The sequence below is a fragment of the Triticum dicoccoides genome, chromosome 6B, assembly GCF_002162155.2.
Source record: "Triticum dicoccoides isolate Atlit2015 ecotype Zavitan chromosome 6B, WEW_v2.0, whole genome shotgun sequence".
NCBI lineage: Eukaryota > Viridiplantae > Streptophyta > Magnoliopsida > Poales > Poaceae > Triticum > Triticum dicoccoides.
The window spans coordinates 286268888-286282369 of NC_041391.1; positions in this window are offsets into that span (position 1 = coordinate 286268888).

Sequence of the window (13482 nt, forward strand, 5' to 3'; positions counted from 1 at the left end):
TGATCCAGACCGCCGGATCTGTTGTGCCATCGTATGATTCAATGTTTATGGGTTTGAAACCCTCAGGGATTTGATGATCCATCACTTCGTCTGTGAAGCATAGTGGGTGTGTGGCGCCTCTGTATTGGGCTATATCACGACGCAGCTCAAATGAGCTTTGCCTACTATGTTCGCCCCGGCCGGAATTGCCATATCCAGCGTGACGGTTACCATCACGTATCGTGGGGCGCCCACGCGATCCGTAGATCGATCTTGTTTGCCTTGCCTTGTCCTCGAGTATATCCCGCAGGTCTGGCGCATTTTCCCGCGCCTTGGTATTTTTTGAGCGGCGCCGGGGTGCGGCTTGAGTGTAGGGCCGAGAGGCCTCTCTGTCGCGGCCACGAGGTGCTCGGTCGGCCGTATTATGCACTGGTGATGTAGGTTTAGGTGCTTCCTCCTCTAATCAGGGTAGCAGCCTGCGTTTTGGGTAGCTCTTGGAGGGGCGTTCGAGTTCATACTCTTCGGCCGCAAGGACTTCAGTCCATCTGTCGGCTAGCAAGTCTTGGTCATCTCTAAGCTGTTGCTGCTTTTTCTTGAGGCTGCTTGCCGTGGCCATAAGCCTGCGTTTGAAACGCTCTTGGTCGACGGGATCCTCAGGCACGACAAATTCGTCATCGTCGAGGCTTGCCTCGTCTTCGGAGGGAGGCATATAATTATCATCCTCTACCTCTCTGTCTGCCGCTTTCTCATGAGGGCTGGCTTCTCCATCCTCCTGCGCTGAATCCTGCTGGAGGGGGTTGTCTTCGGCACTTAGGCTGTTTCTTGGAGGGGTCGTCCTCCGTTGTTCCATCGCCATTCCCATCCTTTGGGATGTCCACCATGTAAATGTCGTATGACGAGGTGGCCTTCCAGTGCCCTGTAGGCGCTGGTTCTTGGTCGTCTCCTGCATCGTCGTCCATACCATCGATGTCTTCAGAGTCAGAGTCTAGTATGTCAGTTAAGTCATCAATAGTGGCTATGAAGTGGGTGGTGGGTGGGCATTGAATTTCTTCGTCGTCTGCATCCCAACCTTCCTGACCATAGTCCGGCCAGGGCTCTCCTGATAAAGAGAGAGACTTTAGTGAATTCAGGATGTCACCAAAGGGCGAGTGCTGAAAGATGTCCGCAGCGGTGAACTCCATGATCGGCGTCCAATCAGATTCGATTGGCAGGGGCACGGAAGGTTCGGAGTCCGGAGAGGAGTCCGGCACCTTGGAGTCACGAGCTTCACAAAGGACAGGGTTGGTATTCGGCTCTATCGCCGTAGAGGTAGCAGCCCCTGAGGCGGTGTCCAGCCACCCGTCCTCGATCGGTGCAGTCGGCTCCGAGCTAAGGGTCGGAGCGGACACTTGTGCGGCCTCCAGGGCACTGTCCGGCAGCAGAGTTGGGTCATGCCCATCGTGACAGTGTGGCACGCTTGGCCATGGCTCGAACCCGTCGAAGATCAAGTCTCCGGGGACGTCAGCCGTATAGTTCAAACTTCCAAATCTGACCTAATGGCCAGGGGCGTAGCTTTCAATCTGCTCCAGATGGCCAAGCGAGTTGGCCCGCAGTGCAAAGCCGCCGAATACGAAGATCTGTCCAGGGAGAAAAGTCTCACCCTGGACCGCATAGTTGTTGATGATCGAAGGAGCCATCGGGCCTAAAGGTGACGACACAGAGGAACTCTCAATGAAAGCACCAATGTCGGTGTCAAAACCGGTGGATCTCGGGTAGGGGGTCCCGAACTGTGCGTCTAGGCGGATGGTAACAGGAGACAAGGGACACGATGTTTTTACCCAGGTTCGGGCCCTCTCGATGGAGGTAAAACCCTACTCCTGCTTGATTAATATTGATGATATGGGTAGTACAAGAGTAGATCTACCACGAGATCAAAGAGGCTAAACCCTAGAAGCTAGCCTATGGTATGATTGTTGTTCGTCCTACGGACTAAAACCCTCCGGTTTATATAGACACCAGAGAGGGCTAGGGTTACACAGAGTCGGTTACAATGGTCGGAGATCTATATATCCGTATCGCCAAGCTTGCCTTCCACGCCAAGGGAAGTCCCATCCGGGCACGGGACGAAGTCTTCAATCTTGTATCTTCATAGTCTTGGAGTCCGGCCAAATATGATAGTTCGGCTATCCGGACACCCCCTAGTCCAGGACTCCCTCACACACCCACTTAGTTTCTTATGTTGAGCTTTCATACATTTATAGCTCTAGTGCATCCGTTGCATGGCAATCCCTATTCCTCATGTTGACATCAATTGATTAGCCCATTGATTAGCCTCGTCAACATGAGACTTTTTCCTTTTTTGTCTTCTCCACACAACCTCCATCATCATTCTATTCCACCCATAGTGCTATATCCATGGCTTATGCTCATGTATTGCGTGAGAGTTAAAAAAGCTGAAGCGCGTTAAAAAGTATGAACCAATTGCTTGGCTGAAACCGGGGTTGTGCATGATGGGAGTATTTTGTATGACGAAAATGAAGCATAGCCTAATTATATGATTTTGTAGGGATAAGCTTTCTTTGGCTATGTTATTTTGATAAGACATGATTACTGTTAGTATGCTTGAAGTATTACTATTTTTATGTTAATATGAACTTTTATCTTGAATCATTTGGATCTGAACATTCATGCCACAATAAAGAAAATTACATTGAGAAATATGCTAGGTAGCATTCCACATCAAAAAATTTGTTTTTATCATTTACCTACTCGAGGACGAGCAGGAATTAAGCTTGGGGATGCTTGATACGTCTATAATGTATCTATAATTTTTGATTGTTCCATGCTATTATATTACCCGTTCTAGATGTTTATGAGCTTTACTATACACTTTTATATCATTTTTTGGGACTAACCTATTAACCGGAGCCCAGCCCAAATTGTTGTTTTTTTTTGCCTATTTTAGTGTTTCACAGAAAGGGAATATTAAACGGAGTCCAAACGGAATGAAACCTTTGCGAGAGATATTTTTTGAACAAACGCAATCCAGGAGACTTGGAGTGGACGTCAAGAAGCAAACGAGGAAGCCACGAGGCAGGAGGGCGCGCCCTAGGGGGGTGGGCGCGCCCACCCTTGTGGGCCCCTCGTGGCTCGCCTGACCGACTTCCTTCGCCTATATATACTTGCATACCCTGAAAACATCCAGGAGCACCACAAAACCCTATTTCCACCGCCGCAACCTTCTGTACCTGTGAGATCCTATCTTGGAGCCTTTTCCGGCGCTCTATCGGAGGGGGAATCGATCACGGAGGGCTTCTACATCAACGCCAAGGCCTCTCCGATGAAGTGTGAGTAGTTTACCACAGACCTTCAGGTCCATAATTATTAGCTAGACGGCTTCTTCTCTCTCTTTGAATCTCAATACAATGTTCTCCGTGATCTTCTTGGAGATCTATTCGATGTAACACTTTTTGCAGTGTGTTTGTCGAGATCCGATGAATTGTGGGTTTATGACCAAGTTTATCTATGAGAAATATGTGAATCTCCTCTGAATTCTTTTATGTATGATTGGTTATCTTTGCAAGTCTCTTTGAATTATCAGTTTGGTTTGGCCTACTAGATTGATCTTTCTTGCAATGGGAGAAGTGCTTAGCTTCGGGTTCAATCTTGCGGTGTCCTTTCCTAGTGACAGCAGGGGCAGCAAGGCACGTATTTTATTGTTGCCATCGAGGATAAAAAGATGGGGTTTATATCATACTGCTTGAGTTTATCACTCTACATCATGTCATCTTGCCTAATGCGTTACTCTGTTCTTATGAACTTAATACTCTAGATGCATGCTGGATAGCGGTCGATGTGTGGAGTAATAGTAGTAGATGCAGAATCATTTCGATCTACTTGTCGCGGACGTGTTGCCTATATACATGATCATGCCTAGATATTCTCATAACGATGCACTTTTCTATCAATTGCTCGACAGTAATTTGTTCACCCACCGTAATACTTATGCTATATTGTGAGAAGCCACTAGTGAAATCTATGGCCCCCGGGTCTATTTTCCATCATATAAGTTTCCGATCTACTTTATTTTGCAATCTTTACTTTTCAATCTATATCATAAAAATACCAAAAATATTTATCTTATATTTTTGTCCTATCAGATCTCACTTTCGCAAAGTGGCTGTGAAGGGATTGACAACCCCTTTATCGCGTTGGTTGCGACGTTCTTGTTTGGTTGTGTAGGTACGAGGGACTTGCGTGTAGCCTCCTACTGGATCAATACCTTGGTTCTCAAAAACTGAGGGAAATAATTATGCTACTTTGATGCATCACCATTTCCTCTTCATGGGAAAACCAACGCATTGCTCAAGAGGTAGCATCTGTCATGACGGATGGTGCGCTCTCTTCTCCACCATCACAACCAGTCTCGTCACCTGCTCCACCCCCTGTGTTGCGTCCTCATACACGCAACAAAAGTGGGTTGGTTCTTCCTAAGAAGCGCATGGATGGCACGGTTGCCTGGCTTGCGACTTGCATGGAGCAGGCCTAGTCGGACCCTACTGCTGAGCCACGGCACTTTCAGGCTGCCCTGAGTATCCCTCGCTGGCGCACTGCGATGGAACAAGAATACCACACTCTTCTCAAGAATGACACATGGTGTTTGGTTCCTCCCAAGGTTGGCGTCAACGTAATTGATTCCAAGTGGGTTTCCAAGGTAAAGAAACATGCCGATGGCTCTATCGAGAGATACAAGGCTAGACTGGTTGCTAAAGGATTCAAACAGTGCCATGGCCTTGATTATGAGGACACCTTCTGTCCGGTGGTCAAACCTACCACTATCCGGCTTCTGCTCTCACTCGCTATTACTTGAGGATGGTCTCTTCGTCAGCTTGATGTTCAGAATTCTTTCCTTCATGGTGTCCTTGAGGAGGAGGTTTACATGCGTCAGCCTCCCGGTTTTGTTGATCCAGCTCGTCCGCAGCATCTGTGTCGTCTTGTTAAGACGCTTCTGAAGCAGGCTCCGCGTGCTTGGCATGCACGTCTTCGCACCACTCTTCGGGCTCATGGGTTTGTTCCCTCTACGGATGATACCTCGTTATTCCTTCTATATCGACCTATAGTTACTATGTATCTGCTGGTCTATGTTGATGATATCATCCTGGTTAGCTCCTCAGACTATGTTGCGGATCGCTTGGTTTCTGCTTTGCATGCTGATTTTGCTGTTAAGGATCTTGGGCAGCTTCACTATTTCCATGGGCTGGAAATTTTGTCCTCTGGTTCTGGCTTGACACTTACTCACAGAAGTACTCTCTTGATATTCTTCGACGGGCTGGTATGCTCCAGTGCAAGACAGCTACTACACCTATGTCTTCTACTGATAGACTATCTGCTCTCGATGGTTCTCTTCTCTCTGTTGATGAGGCTACTGAGTATCACAGTATTGTTGGTGGCTTGCAGTACTTGTGTGATGCCCCCGATTCGACCGTACACTAATCGTGCACGCAAATGTGTACGATCAAGATCAGGGACTCACGGGAAGATATCACAACACAAATCTAGACACAAATAAAATAATACAAACTTTATATTACAAGCCAGGGGCCTCGAGGGCTCGAATACAAGCTCGATACACAAGAGTCAGCGGAAGCAACAATATCTGAGTACAGACGTTAAACAAGACTACCTTAAGAAGGCTAGCACAAAAGCAACATGATCGAAGAGGCAAGGCCTCCTGCCTGGGACCTCCTAACTACTCCTGGTCGTCGGCGGTCTTCACGTAGTAGCATCCATCGGCGGTGGCATCTGGCTCCAAGGATCCACCATCTGGTTGCATCAACCGGAAAGAAGAAAGAAGGGGGAAAAGGGGGGAGCAAAGCAACCGTGAGTACTCATCCAAAGTACTCGCAAGCATCAGATCTATACTAGGTATGCATTAGTATCAAATGGAAGGTTTGTATCTGTGGACTGAACTGCAGAATGCCAGAATAGAGAGGGAAGGCCTAGCCTATCAAAGACTAGCATCTTCACGCAGCTCCGAGCATCTTGCAGCATGTAGGAGAGTAAAGAATAGCGGTTTATAATTAACAAACATGTTGTAACATTAATGCCCAGAGATCCTTCCTCGACTCCCTGCGAGAAAGCAATCCCGGAGCCACATATCCATCACATATCTCAAGTATCCATTTCTAGTTATATAAGATCAGGATATAAGTCTGAACGTCCACTACCATGGACATGGTATTCGAATATATGTCTTCCCTGCAGGGGTGCACCACGTTACCCAACACACTCGATCACTCTCATCGGACACACCTTTCTGGGGTCAATGCCCGGCCTCGGAAGATCAACACGTCACAGCCCTACCTAGGCTCAGCAGAGAGGTCCCCGCCGGTCTACATCCTAAGCACTTCGGGGTCTGGGCCCATCGCCCGTTGCACTCCGGATCGTTGTGCGCAAGGGGATACCAGCACCACCCGTGAAGTGGATGGCACGATCTGGCCCAGCCACAATGCTGAACTGGACGTCTGACAAAGCTTCGGTTGATACCACGATGTCGAGGCCCATATCTATTTTCGCGTGGTGGTTAGTGTGTAAAGGCCAGAGGCCAACTCAGAACAAATACCCAAACCTGTTAGTGCATTAGGGGCTCGCGGAAACGAGCAGAGCCTCACGATAAGGTGACCCTGTCGCCCCGTCTCATGGACTTACGGCAAGGGCCCAGATTGCCCGGTCGTGCCACGTGGAAAACTCGTCAGTGCTCTACGGGCCCGTCCGACTTTCACATCAACTCGCGAGTACCCCACAAGGCCGACCCGACTTCAACAATGGTCTCAAGTAAAGTCAAGGTAACCGTGTGTCCAAAACATCAAGGAAGAAAACCCGAGGAATCACCCCCGATGGATTCCACTCGATGTAATCATCAAGGTGAACGTAAGAGGGACCACCCTCGAGGTTCACACTTGAGGTGTTGAACGACAGAGCCATATCGGGAATGGTGAAAGAGGAAATCACCCTCGATGACCATGAACGAATAGCTACACTACAGAATTATCATCAGTAGTGCGTTATGAGGGATCACCCTCGGCACTCGATAGTAGCTCTACAGAGTCGAGCAACTAAAGGAGCGTGATGTGATGTGAGGTGTCAGGCTCTGGTCATCGATCACGTTGATCGAGTCATCAAATATGAAGCAGGGGCAACAAGGACAAGGTGGGGGTCACTGATGGATCACTAACCAACCTATACTAAGCAGTTTAGGATAAGCAGGTAAGGTACAATGAGCATGTTACAAAAGCAGGCTATGCATCAGAATAGGAGCAAACAATAACAATAGAAAAATCTAATGCAAGCATGAGATAATGGAAAGGGCGATATCGGTATGATCAAAGGGGGGGCTTGCCTGGTTGCTCAGACAAGAAGGGGCGTCGTCGTCGACGTAGTTGATCACAGGGGCATCAGTAGCGGTCTCAAGGTCTACCGGAGAAGAAGAGGGGGAAGTAACAGTAAATACATGCAAACATAAGCATAACAAGACAATAAGAGGGGCTAGAGGTGTTCTAATGTAGTGCTACACAATACCGGCGAAGGGAGATAACATCCGGGAAGGTTTTCCCGGTTCCGAGCGTCTGTCAGACAGATGAACCAGAGGGGAAAGGTTGCATGTTTGCTATGCTAGGGACATGTGACAGATGAATGGAGAGCGTATTTGGATTCGTCTCGTCGTTCTGAGCAACTTTCATGTAGAAAACTTTTTGATCCGAGATACGGTTTATATTCTATGATTTTTCAAAGTTTTATTAAAATTCTGGAATTTAATATTAATCCTAGATAAACCAGAATATACCTATTGTACTCGCTAGCATCTAGCCCTAGTGGATGACAAGTGGGGTCCATGAATCTAGTCAGCATGCACAGTCAACAGTTGACTGGGTCAACGTTGACTGGTCAAACAGGGCAATGGGGCTCACTGTCATAGACTAGTTTAAATTAAGCAGGTTTAATTAGACTAAATATGTTCATTAGGCTAATTAATCAAAGTTAATTAATTAATTAATCAATTAATTATTTAATTTAATGTATATATTTTTATAAACATTTTTTCTCAGGGCGTGGGCCCGCATGGTCAGTGGCCCAATGGGCCTCACGGGCGTTGGGCGAAACGTGCGGAGCGGGGGCGCCCGTGCCCAAGGGGCGCTACGCCTGGGCGTGGGGCGAGGCCACCGGCGACGGAGGAGCCCGCCGAGCGGCACAGCGACGTCGGGACACCGGGGAGCGACGAGGTCAGAGGCGGAGCGGGGCCTGCGTGGCCGGAGGCGGGAAGGGCCATGGAGGCGCAGTCGGTGGCCACAGCCGGCCGGGAAGGCACGACAGAGCGGAGGAAGCGGGACGGCGCCGCTGGCGGACGCTGTCGGTGTCAGGACCCTGCTGACCTGCAGCTCTTAACTGAAGAACAGAGCAGCTACTCTGAAGAATTCGACAGCGACGATGAAGCGGTACGCTCTTGGGAATGGACGGCTGAGATGGCATCGATGGGAATCAACGGACGCCAGGCGTAATGTTCACTGTTCCTCTTCACACCATTGCCGCCACGCTCCTGAAGACTACAATAACAGAGAACGGCCGCACCAGCGTCACCACCAACCTGCCAGCTATTTAGCCCCTCTGGACGAATCTGGAACCATCTATCCCCTTCTCCAAGTTGTAATAGCTAGCTTAAACATAGAACCCAAGACTACTTGGTAGAAATCCGGGACAGATCCTCGATCTGAACCTTGTATCTGTAATTCTGTTGCTGAAGTTTATCAAATCGGGGCTAGTACGAGTATTTGAGGTGTCGATCGTGTATTCTGTTCTTGTCAATTGGTATCAGACGCCAGTCATTCCTCGAAGGCGAATCGATCGAAGCAGGCTGTGGTTGGGTTTCGGCTTGGTAAAATCCCACAGCGGGCTGTCGATCGCGGCGGCGGGGGTCGTCGGAGACGAATCTTGGAGGCAGAAGGGCGAGGTCACGGGCCAGGGTTGCGGACGAGTTCTGTAGTAAAATTCCGGAGCCAGTGATCGCCATTCCTACCAGGACGAAGCACATGGATGAGATTTCGGAGGAACTCAAAGCTCTCCAAAGCGAGGTCACGGCGCTCGGCCTGAAACAGGACAAGATCCAGGATCAGATGGATCTGTTCAACAATCGCTTGCAAATAGTCGATTCCTTAGAGAAACAATTGGGCAAGGTGGAACTCTTGGTTGAAAACAATTCCAAGGTTCAGCAAGAGATCTTCACTATCCTGAGAGAGATGCGGTCTGAAAATCCCAACCCACCCTCCCCTGTTCCTCAAGCAGAACAGACAGTGGTCTTGCCACAACGGCAAAATTAGCAGGTACAACCAGAACACTGCGAGCGAGATCTGGCAAATCAAGGGACAACAATAGTCCAGCAGAGAGTGCAGCAATTCCAGGGACAATCGTCTGGCACTGCAAGACAGGAGGGACAACAAGCACCACTAATTGGGCAGACGACAACACAATATCAATCTGACAGAGCTATGCAATTCATGAAATCAATCTCCAAAGGACCTAAACTGGACTTTCCTACCTTTAGTGGTGAAAATCCATTGGGCTGGATAAGGCAAGTTAACAAGTACTTCCAGTTAGCACAAACTCCTAATGAATGCAAGGTGGATCTAGCACTGACCTATATTGTAGGTCAAGCTGACAATTGGGTAAGAAGTGCCCAAATGGATAACAAAATACTGTCATGGCAAGATTTCTGCAGAGCACTTTGTGACAGATTTGCAGATTCTAGTATTTATGAAGTACTGGAAAAATTCCACAATTTGAAGCAGAATACTCTGTCAGTAGCTGCTTACACTGACAAGTTTGAGGAAATCATGGCAGTTGTCAGAGATGAACACCCTTATCTGCAGGAGAATTACTACATAGTCAGTTTTGTTAATGGGTTGAAACCTAGCATAAGGTGCAATCTCAGACCACAAAGACAAACTACTCTCAACCAAGCATATTGGTTAGCCAGAGACTATGAAAGTGGATTGCAAGCCAAGTATCAGTCCTATCAGGATAAACAACTACAGTACCACTCCACACAGCAACATAAATGCAAACAAGCCCCTGCAATTCATGCTATAACAGGAGAAAATGAATTCACAGAACTTTCTCCTGAGGAAGAAGCTCAATTAGCAGTCCTAACAGCGGAAGGACATTTAACTGAAACAACAGCTGACTGCATGCACATATTTGCATAAGTAGTTTCAGGAAATTCCACTTCCTCCACACTATCAGTCCATATCTCTATTGGGGGTAGGCAAGGAGTTGCTTTGATTGATACAGGCAGCACTAATACTTTTCTTGACCTCAAATTTGCTCTCAAAGCAAAATGTTCCCTCATGAACACTCCTACTAAGAAAGTCACAGTAGATGGTGGAGGCTCTCTTACTTCTGGTGCTTGTGCTTAGTCCTTAAAATTCAGAATTGGATAGGAGCTATTCTGCAATGATCTGACAGTACTAGAACTGCAAGGATATGATGTAGTGATTGGTTGTGACATGCTCAAAAAGCACAACCCCATTTCAATGGATTTTGAACAAAGAACTGTCACATTTACCAAAGATAAAATTACTCAAGTTACATACAGCAGAAAACATGGACAAACTGTTGGACAGTGGAGCAGTAGGCTTTGCCATGAGCTTACATTTCATGACCACTGGTCACCTTCCACCAGTACAAGATCAGCACACTCCTGAAGACATCCTAAAAGTATTGGAACAATATAAGGAACAGTTCCAGGAACCAACTGAGCTCCCACCCAAGAGGGAATGTGGCCATGCAATTCCTCTTCAAGAAAACTCTACACCACCAAATGTTAGACCATATAGAGTTCCACACTTATAGAAGAATGAGATGGAACAACAGATCAAACTCCTTCTGGTCAGAAACATCATACAACATAGCATGAGTCCCTATGCATCTCCTGCTATTTTAGTCAGAAAGAAAGGAGGAACATGGAGACTGTGCATAGACTACAGAAAATTGAATGCACAGACAGTCAAGAATAAGTTTCCTATCCCAGTGATTGAGGACTTATTAGATGAACTCCATGGGGTGGCAATATTCAGTAAGTTGGATCTTAAGTCAGGGTACCACCAGATCAGAATGAAACCTGAAGATATACATAAAACTACATTCAGAACATATTCAGGCCACTTTGAGTTTTTGGTTATGCCCTTTGGTCTCACTAATGCCCCTGCAACCTTCCAGGCACTCATGAACAGGATATTTGCACCTTATTTGAGGAAGTTTGTCTTGGTCTTCTTTGATGACATCCTAATCTTCAGCAAAACACAAGAAGAGCATAAGGAACACTTAAAACTAGTGCTGGACATTTTAAAGAAGCACAATCTCTTCCTCAATAGGTCCAAGTGCATATTTGGAATGGATACTGTTGAATATCTGGGCCATGTGATATCTGCACAAGGTGTTGCAACTAATCCTGAGAAGATAACTGCAGTAAAGCAATGGCCCATTCCAACAAATACTACAGAGTTAAGGAGCTTCTTGGGGTTGGCAGGGTACTATAGGAGATTCATTAAAGATTATGGATCCATTAGTAGACCATTATGTGACTTGCTGAAGAAAGATGCATTTCTCTGGACAGAAACACAAACCAAAGCATTTCAGACATTACAAGAAAGTCTAACAAATGCACCAGTGTTGGCTCTTCCAGATTTTTCCCTTCCATTTGTCTTGGAGTGTGATGCTTCTGGGGCTGGAGTGGGAGTTGTTCTCATGCAAAACAACAAACCTATTGCATATTACAGTAAGTCACTAGGCCCTAAAGCAGCTGCATTGTCAACTTATGAAAAGGAGGCAATAGCAATTTTGGAATCCTTAAGAAAGTGAAGACACTATTTTCTAGGGTCCTCACTAATCATCAAGACTGACCACCAAAGTTTGAAGTTCATCACAAAGCAGAGAATTTCAGAAGGCATTCAACACAAGCTTATGCTCAAATTGTTGGAATTTAATTATGTCATTGAGTATAAAAAGGGCAAGGAAAATAAAGTGGCTGATGCCCTTTCCAGAAAACCACATCTCTTGGCAATTTCTATGGCAGTGCCCAGCTGGACTGATAACATAGAACAATCCTATGAGCAGGATGATACATGTAAAAATCTCATTGCAAGAATTACTGCAGGAGCAACAGACCTCTCTTCATATTCTTATACTGCTGGCATACTCAGATACAAAGGCAGGATTTATGTGGGCAATGATGAGGAATTCCAACAACAATTACTCTCAACTTTCCACTCTTCTCCTATTGGAGGCCACTCTAGAGTTAGAGCAACCTACCACAGAATTTTTCATTGGCCTAAACTCAAAGCTATGGTGGAAACTTTTGTGCAGCAGTGTCCAGTGTGCCAAAGGTCCAAAGAGGAACACTGTCATTATCCTGGATTGTTAGATCCCCTCCCAATTCCTGACATGGCCTGGAGACACATTTCTATGGACTTTGTGGAAGGACTGCCTAAGTCACAAGGCAAGGATGTCATATTAGTGGTTGTGGATAGATTCACTAAATATTCACATTTTATTGGTCTATCTCACCCTTTCACTGTCAATACAGTCCTGCAAGCCTTCATTGACAATGTGTTCAAACTCCATGGCATGCCTATATCAATGGTAACAGACAGAGACAGGATTTTCACCAGTAATTTTTGGCAAGCTCTGTTCAAGTCCATGGGTGTTAAACTAAATATGAGCACAGCCCACCATCCTCAATCTGACGGCCAAACTGAGCATGTGAACCAGAGTTTGGAAGCTTATCTCAGACACATGGCTTTTAATGAACCAACATACGCACAGGGTTGAAGCTGGCTACAAAATTTTATGGACCTTACAGAATCCTACAGAAGATAGGCAACTCCTCATACAAACTGTTACTACCTGATAATGTACAGATACACAACGTCTTCCATGTCAGTCAATTGAAAAGACACTTGGGGCCCTTGGCCGTGCCAGCTCCGGGGTTGCCATTGGTGGATGAGTCAGGCAAGATCAAGGTTTCTCCAGTTTTGGTATTAGAAACTCGAGTTGTTCCTCGACCTCCCAAACTTGTCACACAATGGCTCGTGCAGTGGCTCAATATGTCACCAAAAGAAGCAACTTGGGAAGATGCAGATTTCATTAAGTCTACATTCCCAGAGTTCTTCAACTCCACCATTCGCTCTTGGTTTCCAGTAACCGATCCTCGAGGGCAAGGATCGTCTTCAGAGGTGGGCAATTGTCAGGACCCTGCTGACCTGCAGCTCTTAACTGAAGAACAAAGCAGCTACTCTGAAGAATTCGACAGCGACGATGAAGCGGTACGCTCTTGGGAATGGACGGCTGAGATGGCATCGATGGGAATCAACAGACGCCAGGCGTAACGGTCACTGTTCCTCTTCATGATGTTGCCGCCACGCTCCTGAAGACTACAGTAACGGAGAACGGCCGCACCGGCGTCACCACCAACCT